Genomic DNA, 9,976 nt, shown 5'->3' on the forward strand with positions numbered 1-9,976 from the left:
ATGTACACATCATCTTTACTCTAGGTAGACTGACAGAGCAGCCTCTATTGGGAACAATGCTAATCATCTTGATAGAGGGAAAAGAGGACAAAGAATACCATGGGCTGGAACTTCCACTCACATTTCATTAGCCAGAACAATTCAAGTGGCCAAACCTAATGCCAATGAGAATGGAAAAATATAATCTACACTCAAGGGGTGGATGAGGAATACTTTTTAACAATAATCAAGCTACCTCAAGAACTTACAATTTTATGAGGTTTTATGTAATGACTTTTGTCCTCATATTCAGACAACATCTACTACCTTGTAACTTTTACTAGTTGGCCCTCAATCTGTCTTCCAATTTGACACTTAAAGCCTAAGTCTTCTTCCCTTCAATAAATCTATATAACATTGAGATTTATATGAGCACTTCATAGCATCCTAGAGAGCATAAAAAAATAACTATAGAAAACCATCCCACCTTCAGAAATCTAAGGCTTAAGTGTACCTAATTTTTCTCTGAACAAAATTATAACAGTCTCAAAGTACTACGGAAACAGAGAAGAGGAGGTTGATTACATCAGACTGGACATCAAGAGAAAGTGTCACATTTCCGACCCAAACTTCCCCACTTCCTTCAACTTTACTCTTATGCTATGATTTCCAGACCCTTTTCTTCCTATAGCCAATATCCTTCATGTAGTATGTTTACCAGAAACAAAGATAATACTACAGGCTTTTCTGACCTAATCAGTGTAGAACAGAATTATAAAGGCAGGTTAAGACTCTGTTGGTCTTTTTTCTTCTCTCATAAGCTGTTCATTCATATTAAGATTATAATAAACCAAAGCTATGAGGTTTTGCACATGTATAAATATTAGCCATATTATCCTTTTTCCTGTGCTATCGGTTTCTTATTAGATCCAGCATTTCAACCTAGCAAAATCATCTTAGATTCTGGTTCTGGTAGTCAGTATATTTATAATGCCTCCTTATTTCACATCCTCTGAAATGTGGTCAACATGCCATTGATGGCCTTCTTAGCCACATCACTAGTTTAGAAAAAAAAAAAAAGAAATACAGTATTAGATAACATGAACACCAGAAGACTTTCAATAACCAGCTTACTTTCTGGATCATTCAGTCAATTGTTACTATATCATCCAAATTATTTCCCAACCTACAGCATCCTAAATCCTCTCCAGGATATCAAAAAGAAATGTTATCAAAGAATTATGTTCAAAATTATGCCTGTAAATTGCAAGAGATAGGCATTTTCCTCATTGGAATGGTGGAGAAAAGGGAACAAAAACAAAAGTAGAAGGTGTGATTTACCCCTCTTCAGAATCCCAAAGAGGAAAGGCTCCAATTCAAGGACAGAGGGAACATGGGGACCTCAAGGGAATAAGAGCAGCCACCAGCTGAGGCAGCATCCATATATATCGGGGGGATGAGAATCCACATTCTGGTAGAACATGTGAGAATGACTCAGGATGGCACATCTGCTTTAAGGTCTAGAACTACTGAACCCTCTTCAAGTTCTACTGTATGTGCTCTAGAAAAATGCATGCTTATTCTTTTCTTAACAGCTTTATTGAGATATAATTCACATGCCATACAATTTACCTGTTTAAAGTATACAATCAATGGCTTTTAGTATATTCGCAGTTGTGCAACAATCACCTAAAGCAATTTTAGAACATTTTTATTACCCTCCAAATTAACCACATGCCCCTTACGTATCACTTGCCCAATCCTCCCCTTTCCATTAGCTTTAGGCAACCACTAATCGACTTTCTGTCTGTGTAGATTTACCTATTCTGGACATTTTCTATAAATGGAGTCATACAGTACATGATCTTTTATGACTTCCTTCTCCCAGCCAGCCTCATGTTTTCAAGGTTCATTGTGTTATATCAAGTAACAGTATTTCTCTTTTCTTTAAATAGCTTTACTGATATATAATTCACACAATGTACAGTTCACCCATTTAAAATGTTCAATTCACTGGACACAGAAGCTCATGTCTGTAATCCCAACACTTTGGGAGGCCAAAACAATGGAATAGCTTGAAGCCAGGAGTTTGAGACCAGCCTGGGCAGCAAAGCAAGACTCTGTTTCTACTAAATAAATAAATAAATAAATAAATAAATAAATAAATAAATAGGCTCAGCGACATGCACCTGTAATCCCAGCTGCTCAAGAGGCTGAGGCAGGAGGATCATTTGAACCCAGGAGTTTGGAAGCTGGAATGAGCTACGATCACGACACTGTACTCCAGCCTAAGGAACACAGTGAGACCCCATCTCTAAAAATTAAATTAAAAAAATAAAATGTTCGATTCAATGGCTTGTAGTATATTCACAAGTATGTGCACCAACCACCATAGTCAATTAAGAACATTTCACCACCTCAGAAGGAAACCCTATACCCTTGAACTATCCCACCTGTATTGGCCTATCTATCCCCCCAGCCCTAAGCAACCACTAATCTACTTTGTCTACATGGATTTGCCTCTTCTGAACATTCACGTGAATCGAATAACATAGTATGTGGTCTTTTGTGACTGGCTTCTTTCACATGGCATGATATTTTCAAGGTTCACCCATGTTGTAGCATGTATTAACACTTCATTTATTTTTATGGCTAAACAATACCCCACTGCATAGATATATTACATTTTGTTTATCCATTTGTCCATTAATGGATGTGTTTCTGCCTTTAGGCTATTATGAATGATGCTGCTATAAACATTGAAGTGCAAATTTTTATGTTCGCATATGTTTTCATTTCTCTTGGGAATCTAACCAGGCGTAAATTTGCTGAGTCACATAACTCTATGTTTAATCATCAGAGGAACTGCTAGACTTTTCCAAACTGGCTGCACCACCTCACATTCCTAATAGCAGTGTATCGGAATTCTCATTTCTCCACATCCTCTCCAACACTTGTAACTGGACTTCTTTATTCCACATCCAATGATCACTTTCTCCTTCTTTAAAGGACTCACAAACTTCATTAAATAGTATTTTCAAGAGTTGTGTCCAGGATATCAAATTCCTCAGCCTTTAGATTGTAGAATTTTCTTTCTATTTTTAAGAGACAGTATGGATCATTGTCTTTGTGAGTCTCCTGCAATCACTCCCATTCTCCAAGCTTGCCATTTCTCAAAGATCACTTTGTATTAAGGCAAACAGAAGACTGGGTATGCACTGTGTCTTTTTCTTCAACACTGAGAAGAAAGTTTGCACAAAAGCTACCTCTGAAACATAGATTACTTTTATTTTTAGATTTTAAAGTTACACTAATTGTGGTCATTTGACATTAATTTATTTTTTTATGTCCCTAGGTTGAGGTATAATAAGTAACATGTCATGAAAGACTAAATCAATATTATAAAAGATTATTTAACCACAAAATCAGATAAAATATATCCAATTAATAAATGAATGCCTATTGTAAATACAGGGTCTAATTTTTTTAAATGATCTATTATAATAAATAATTATTGTCCCAAAAGTTTTTAATCAATTCAGATTTTAAATGGATTATTATTTATATTAGCATTGTATTTTACTACTAAAAACATATTGAGTCCAATAATTTCAAAACAGAGTATAAAAAGATATTTATTTTATTGTTATTCCAGTCCAACATTATGACTCCATACAACCTAAAATTGAACAAGAGACATTTTGAAACAAAACATTCAGTTATCTCCTTTTGTAGGTAAACTAAGAGCTAAAAATCATACTTATGAATAAATTAGCTTGGGTAAATCTATCTTGTCACATTTTTCTGGAAGCTGACATGGTCAGTCTTCATCAAGTATGGAAAACAGTGAAGAGTAACGAAGTAAGAAGCTGCGTAAGAGATTTCAACAACTACAAATTTCCTTGAAGATCAATTATTATCTGTATGAGTCTATTACGGAAATTTTCATTCATTCCCAGAACACCATTCTCATATTCAAAACATAAATACTATGCAGCCATAAAAAAGAACAAGATTGTGTCTTTTGAGAAAATATGGATGGAGCTGGAGGCTATTATCCTTAGCAGACTAACGCAGGAACAGAAAACCAAATGCTGCATGTTCTCACTTATAAGTGGGAGCTAAATGATGAGAACTCATGAACACGAAGAAGGGAATGACAGACACTGGGGCCTATTTGAGGATGGGAGGCGGGTGAATAGCAGAGAAGATAACTATTGAGTGCTGGGCTTAATTCCTGGGTGATGAAATAATCTGTACAACAAACCCCTGTGACACAAGTTCACCTATGTAACAAACCTTCACGTGTACCACTGAACCTAAAATTTTAAAAAACATAAATACAAACTATTTTATTACCAAATATAACTTTAAATTAGCTGCCATTTTGATTATGTAATTCAAATTCAAGCCCCTACTCATTTTAGCATGTTTAAAATTCTCTGTCAATCTAAACTATACAGCTTCTCACATCTTCTAGGCTGAGTAGTTAATAGATGCATATATTTAGGCCAACGCCTAAACCTAATTTTACTTGCATTTCGCTTAATTCCATTCCTGTCCAGTCCTCAGGAATTAATCCTCTGGAAAGAAGGGGTTCATATCTGGGAAGTCCCAAGGTGCTAATTTAGAGGAAGGAAAAAGACTTGAAGAGTAGCAAACATCTCTGATTTTGTTAGTTTGTTTTCAAAGAAGCCTCTGAGGTAGAAGGTGCATCAATACAGGGACATCTAGTGGCAAAGATAAATCAATGCAGTGATTGGCTCCTTGACAACATAGGAATCTTACCTTTGGTCTATCTTCATATTTAAGGGAGAAAAAAATTCCTGAACTCTCAATAATGGCCATTCATAGTATTTATAACAGCAACTGAACAACAAAAAATGCATGAAAAAGCAAAGAATTTGAAGCAAATTTTCTTTTTTACATGATAACATAAAACTAGGCTTATAGCCAAGATGGACTTGTACTTATCAAGCTTCTATATCTTTTCAAGTCATGGCACTATTAAGAAGTAAAATAATCATTATACCAAAATTAATCTTTCTAGAAACATTAAAAGTCACAATAAGCCAATTCCCTTTTATGTTGTAGAACATTAGTTTAATAGTACTACACTATAAAGCCATATGGCGATAATAAAAAAACTAATAGAAAACTAATGATCTATATCCCAACTGAAATCAATAAAATAACAGTGACTCTTAATTAAGCCATTCAGCATCCTTAAGATATTTTCATATGTGCCTCTTTTATAGAACTCTTTTTGCTTTTTTCTTTAAAATGAGATGGAAAATTAAGGAAAACTTACTTCAAGGCAAATACTATTTTCCTCATTAGCTTTCTTTCTTGCTGGAATGGAAAGAGCAACTGCTTCTCAGGTATTTAGGTATTGCTGGAGGGTCGTGGAGCCAAAAAAAGAAGAGTGAGCATTTAGATCTGGATTTCAGAGAGTATATTATTAAGGAAACTGGTACAATGTTTTTATTTTACAAGTTAATAAATAGAAATGACTAACATCAATACATTAGTTATTGGTGTTAGTCATTTCAAAAGACCAGTCTGGGATCTTGCTGGAGGCTGAAATGCAGAAGAGGACTTTAACAGGTATTTTGTTTTCACTTTGCCTTCCACTTGTGAGTTATCCTTCACCAGCAGGGAAAACCCGCCTGCAGCACTTCTGGCGTACTGGCTTTTCCTATCTCAATGCAGTTCCTTTTTTCCTAATAATTACCCTTCACTATAATTTCTCTTTTTTACTGACGTTAAAGTGGACTTGAATATTTTGAAGGCCAATTCACTCACATGGGTTTATGAAAACACTAAGGTTGTATTTGGAATTGTTACTCAGTCATCAGGCAGAGCTCATATTTTCATTTTTGTGGACATCTTATTTCTGACCTTTCAAATGCTTACTGTCCTCCCACTCAGCTTCTCAGCACTTACCAGTCATGAAATTATTTGTCATTGATTTTTACTGAGGAAGCCTGAAATTACTAAACATCTCATTTATTTGCCCATTCCCACGTCGCAAGTTGATCCTATTTTTATACAACTATCTCATATTACATAAATATATAATACAATATATTAAATATCTATAAATAACAAGTAAATAAAGCAGCAAAAGATTTAAAAGTATTGAGCAACTTATTGTAGCTAAAAAAGCAGCAAAAGCATAACCAGTGATTACTTGAACCCAGGTGGGGGGGATGGGGAAAGGGTGCAGCATTCTACTGAATGTAAACAAATAGAGTATAATTGTGGAAATGTATTATTATACATGCATTTCAATATTAAGTATACATTTCTCTATCTTTTCCCCTATGTGTTCCCCCAAAATGTCACTTCTGCCAACACTTTTTCTCAGACTTCAATCGATACAATACCCATCATGAATAAGACTTTTTAAATTTGTAATCAAGAGACAGACTAGACTTAGAGTACAGTTAGGCTGACAAAGTCATTACCATGTAAACTCACCCAAAGGGGCATATTAGGATATGGTTAGAGAGGATTAGAACTGGAAGAAATATGTGAAGTTATGGTTTTTGATATACACACTATATTTATATGTATATACACATACATATATACATGCACATGCATATATATACACACACACATACATACGGAAATAAGTATAGCTATAAATATGTAAATTTTATATAAGTTTATTCCCTTATCTGCCCATTGGAAGACCTGGAAGCAATGATACCTCAATATCAATGAACATACCTAATGTCCAGACCTTGGCCTTTAATTACCATTCCTCACTAAAAGAAACAAAGTCTTCATAGAGAAACAGCAGACTATAAACAGAATTAAAACAAGGGAAGTATAAAATGAGCCTGGAATGTCTGTTATGCCAAAAATCAAGAAAACACACAAAAAATGGTAAAGGCATGTCAAAAGGACACAAAAGCCAGCTTGAGCAAATTCCTGGCTAAATTGGTAGGAATTTGAGCATTATATCAAGTAAAGACAGTAACAAAGTATAACCCAAGAAGAATAACATAGAAAACACACATATTTAAATAAATGAATAAACTGAAATTTCGATGAGAAAAGAGATGTGTCATATAATCTGAAGAGACTGTTCCACAAAATACTATTACGAAAGGAAAAGGGAATAAATTTACAGTGGAGATATCTGGCAGATACCACATTAATCAAATGGTCAAGGTAAATACCATCAGAAACAGGAAAAATTAAAATCAGGTGCCACATGATGGGATGCAATGAGAACTTAGCATCACATCTATCATGTTCCTCACAATTACAAATTAAAGAACATTCTTCAAAATAATTGGCCTTTTATTTTCAAAAGTGTCAAGGTCGTGAAAGTTAAGATAAGACTAAGGAACTGTTCCAAAATGAAGAAAGATAAAGAGACATGAGACCTAATTACAATGAGTGATTCTACTGGATCCTTTTTGCTATCAGTGGCATCATTGGGACAACTGATGAAACTTCAATAGATTCATAGTAATGTATCAATGTAAATTTCCTGATTTGGTAGTTGGATTTGGTTATGTAGGAGAATGTCCTTGTTAATAAGAAACACACATGAAAGCATTGAGCAACATACTACTAAATGATTCAAGAAAAAAAAATAGTTCCAGTACTATACTTTCAACTTTTCTATAAGTTTATGCTTATTCCAAAATTTTAAAAATATAATACTGTGTATGAAAGTCTATCCAGGCATTTCAGTAAAACTGTATTCAAAATATTTGTATAAAATATATTCAAAACCAAGTTTCTATGTCCATTTCATGAATTTACTGTTTGTTTGGAAAATTTATCACCCCGTAACTATTTAGCAAGTAGTACAATTTTTTTTCTATTTGACATGATTCACTTAACGAAGAGTCAGTGAGTACATTTCAGAGCAGATATGGTCATAGCAGAGAATAAAGGTAGATAATGCCTTCATCTTATTGGGTTTACATTCTTTTGAGGGGATGGGCAATAAACAAGTAAATAATTTCAGGCTGGGAATGATGGCTCACCCCTCTAATCTCATACTTTGGGTGGTTGAGGCAGGAGGATTGCTTGAGGCCGAGAGTTTGAGACCAGCCAAGGCAACACAGTGTGATCCCATATCTATAAAAACAATTTTTTTTAATTAGCCAGGCATGGCAGCATAACTCTCTAGTCCCAGCTACTCAGGAGCCTGAGGTGCAAGGATCACTTGAGCCTGGGAAGTTGAGGCTGCAGTGAGCCATGATTGTGCCACAGCACTCCAGCCTGGGTGATAAAGTGAGACCTTGCTTCCAAAAGAAAGAATTTCAGGTGACGTTGTGATATGAAGAAAATAAAACAGGTAATATGAGAGAAAGTAAATAGGGTAGAAGAGAAGTAAATAGGGTCAAGAGGGTGACTTCAGGGAAAGTAGTCAGAGAGAGCTTCCCCGGGAAGATGATATTCAAATGATGAGAACTGGCCCTGAGAAAATCTGGACAAAGATGGCCCAGACAAGGGAAACATTGTACAAAGACCCTGAGCAAGAATGAGCATGGTGCTTTGCAGGAAGAGAAGGGCAGCCATTGTGGCTGGAAAGAACAAACAATGGGAGTTGATAAGAAATGATGTTTTAAAACCATCTTCATAAAATTAATAAAAAACCACAAGATCGGAATCATGGTAAGGGCCTAAATTTTGTAAACTATATTCCCTTCTCGCTGACCTTTTCTTCCTCCATATATGATTGCTTGCACAAGTCATTTCAATAAACGGTAGTCACTAATAACTGATAATCTTCCTATCCTAGTCTCTGGGCAGGCTGCCTGCAAGATTAATGAACTTGCTTTTCTTTTAAAGAACAATGATTCTTGGGTCATGCAGACCCCTTTCATGTCTTCCAGAAGTCAGATTGGCCAAGGAACCAAGCAGCTGTGACCACTGGGGATTTCACCTCTTGTAAACGTCTCTGCTAAACTATAGGCATAGTTAACAATAGCCTGTCATTGTTTCCTACCTTGCTTTTCCATAGTAATCGAGATCACAAACAATACTGTGAAACCTAAGACTGGTCTTTGAGATATTTTTCAGATTCTGCATGCAAGTGGACCAACTGACACCAACCAGACCAGTGACTTATAATCCCAACTAAGGAACTAATTCCACTGGTCTCGTGACCACCACCCCAACCCAGGAACTGACTCAGCACATGAAGACAGCTTCAACACTCCTATGATTTCATCCCCAATCTTCCTGACAAACCATCCTTTAAAAACCTTAGCCTCTGGATTCTCAGGGAGACACATTTGAGAAATATCTCCTGTTCTCCTCATTCAATTGCCTTGTGACAATTAAACTGCTTCTTTGCTGCAATACCTGCTGTCTCCATGTTTGGCTATATCTGCGCAGGGGGTAAGAACTTTAGTCAGACAATAACAGTCTGAGATAAGACGTAGGGGCAAAATCATATGGGGCCTTGTGGGTCATGTTGAGAAGTTATGGTTTGGTGCTAAGGGCACGGGATAACAGTGAAAGGGTTTTAACCTTTAACGATCTCTCTTGCCTTTTAAAAAACCACATTGTCAATACTACTAGACAAATGACTTGAAAGAAAGGTAGCAGAGTGATAAATTAGGAAATTATCACAGTACAAATGGAATTTATTTTGTAAAAAACAAAAACATAATAGTTGAGACATAAGAAGTAGACAGATTGAGGATATATTTTGGACTTTCATAAGATATATTTTATACTTCTATAAGATATGTATTATCTTTTATAAGATATGGATTTTTGGTTGAGAAAATTCTATGTATTTGAACTAACTTCTTTCTATTTTAGTACTTAACTCTCTAATCTTGGCAAGAATAATGTAATTGGAGCCTGTGAGCCTAGTTAGACCAAAAACAAAAGAAATTAGGACAAAGTAAAAGTGAAAAGGAAAGCACTTATTTTGACGTGCACTTCTTTCAACAAAATTATCGCTATATGTGGTATAAGAAGTGCTAAGTAGTATTAATTTTTATTCAAA

The sequence above is a fragment of the Rhinopithecus bieti genome, unplaced genomic scaffold (assembly GCF_001698545.2).
Source record: "Rhinopithecus bieti isolate Rb0 unplaced genomic scaffold, ASM169854v2 scaffold_15769, whole genome shotgun sequence".
Taxonomy (NCBI): domain Eukaryota; kingdom Metazoa; phylum Chordata; class Mammalia; order Primates; family Cercopithecidae; genus Rhinopithecus; species Rhinopithecus bieti.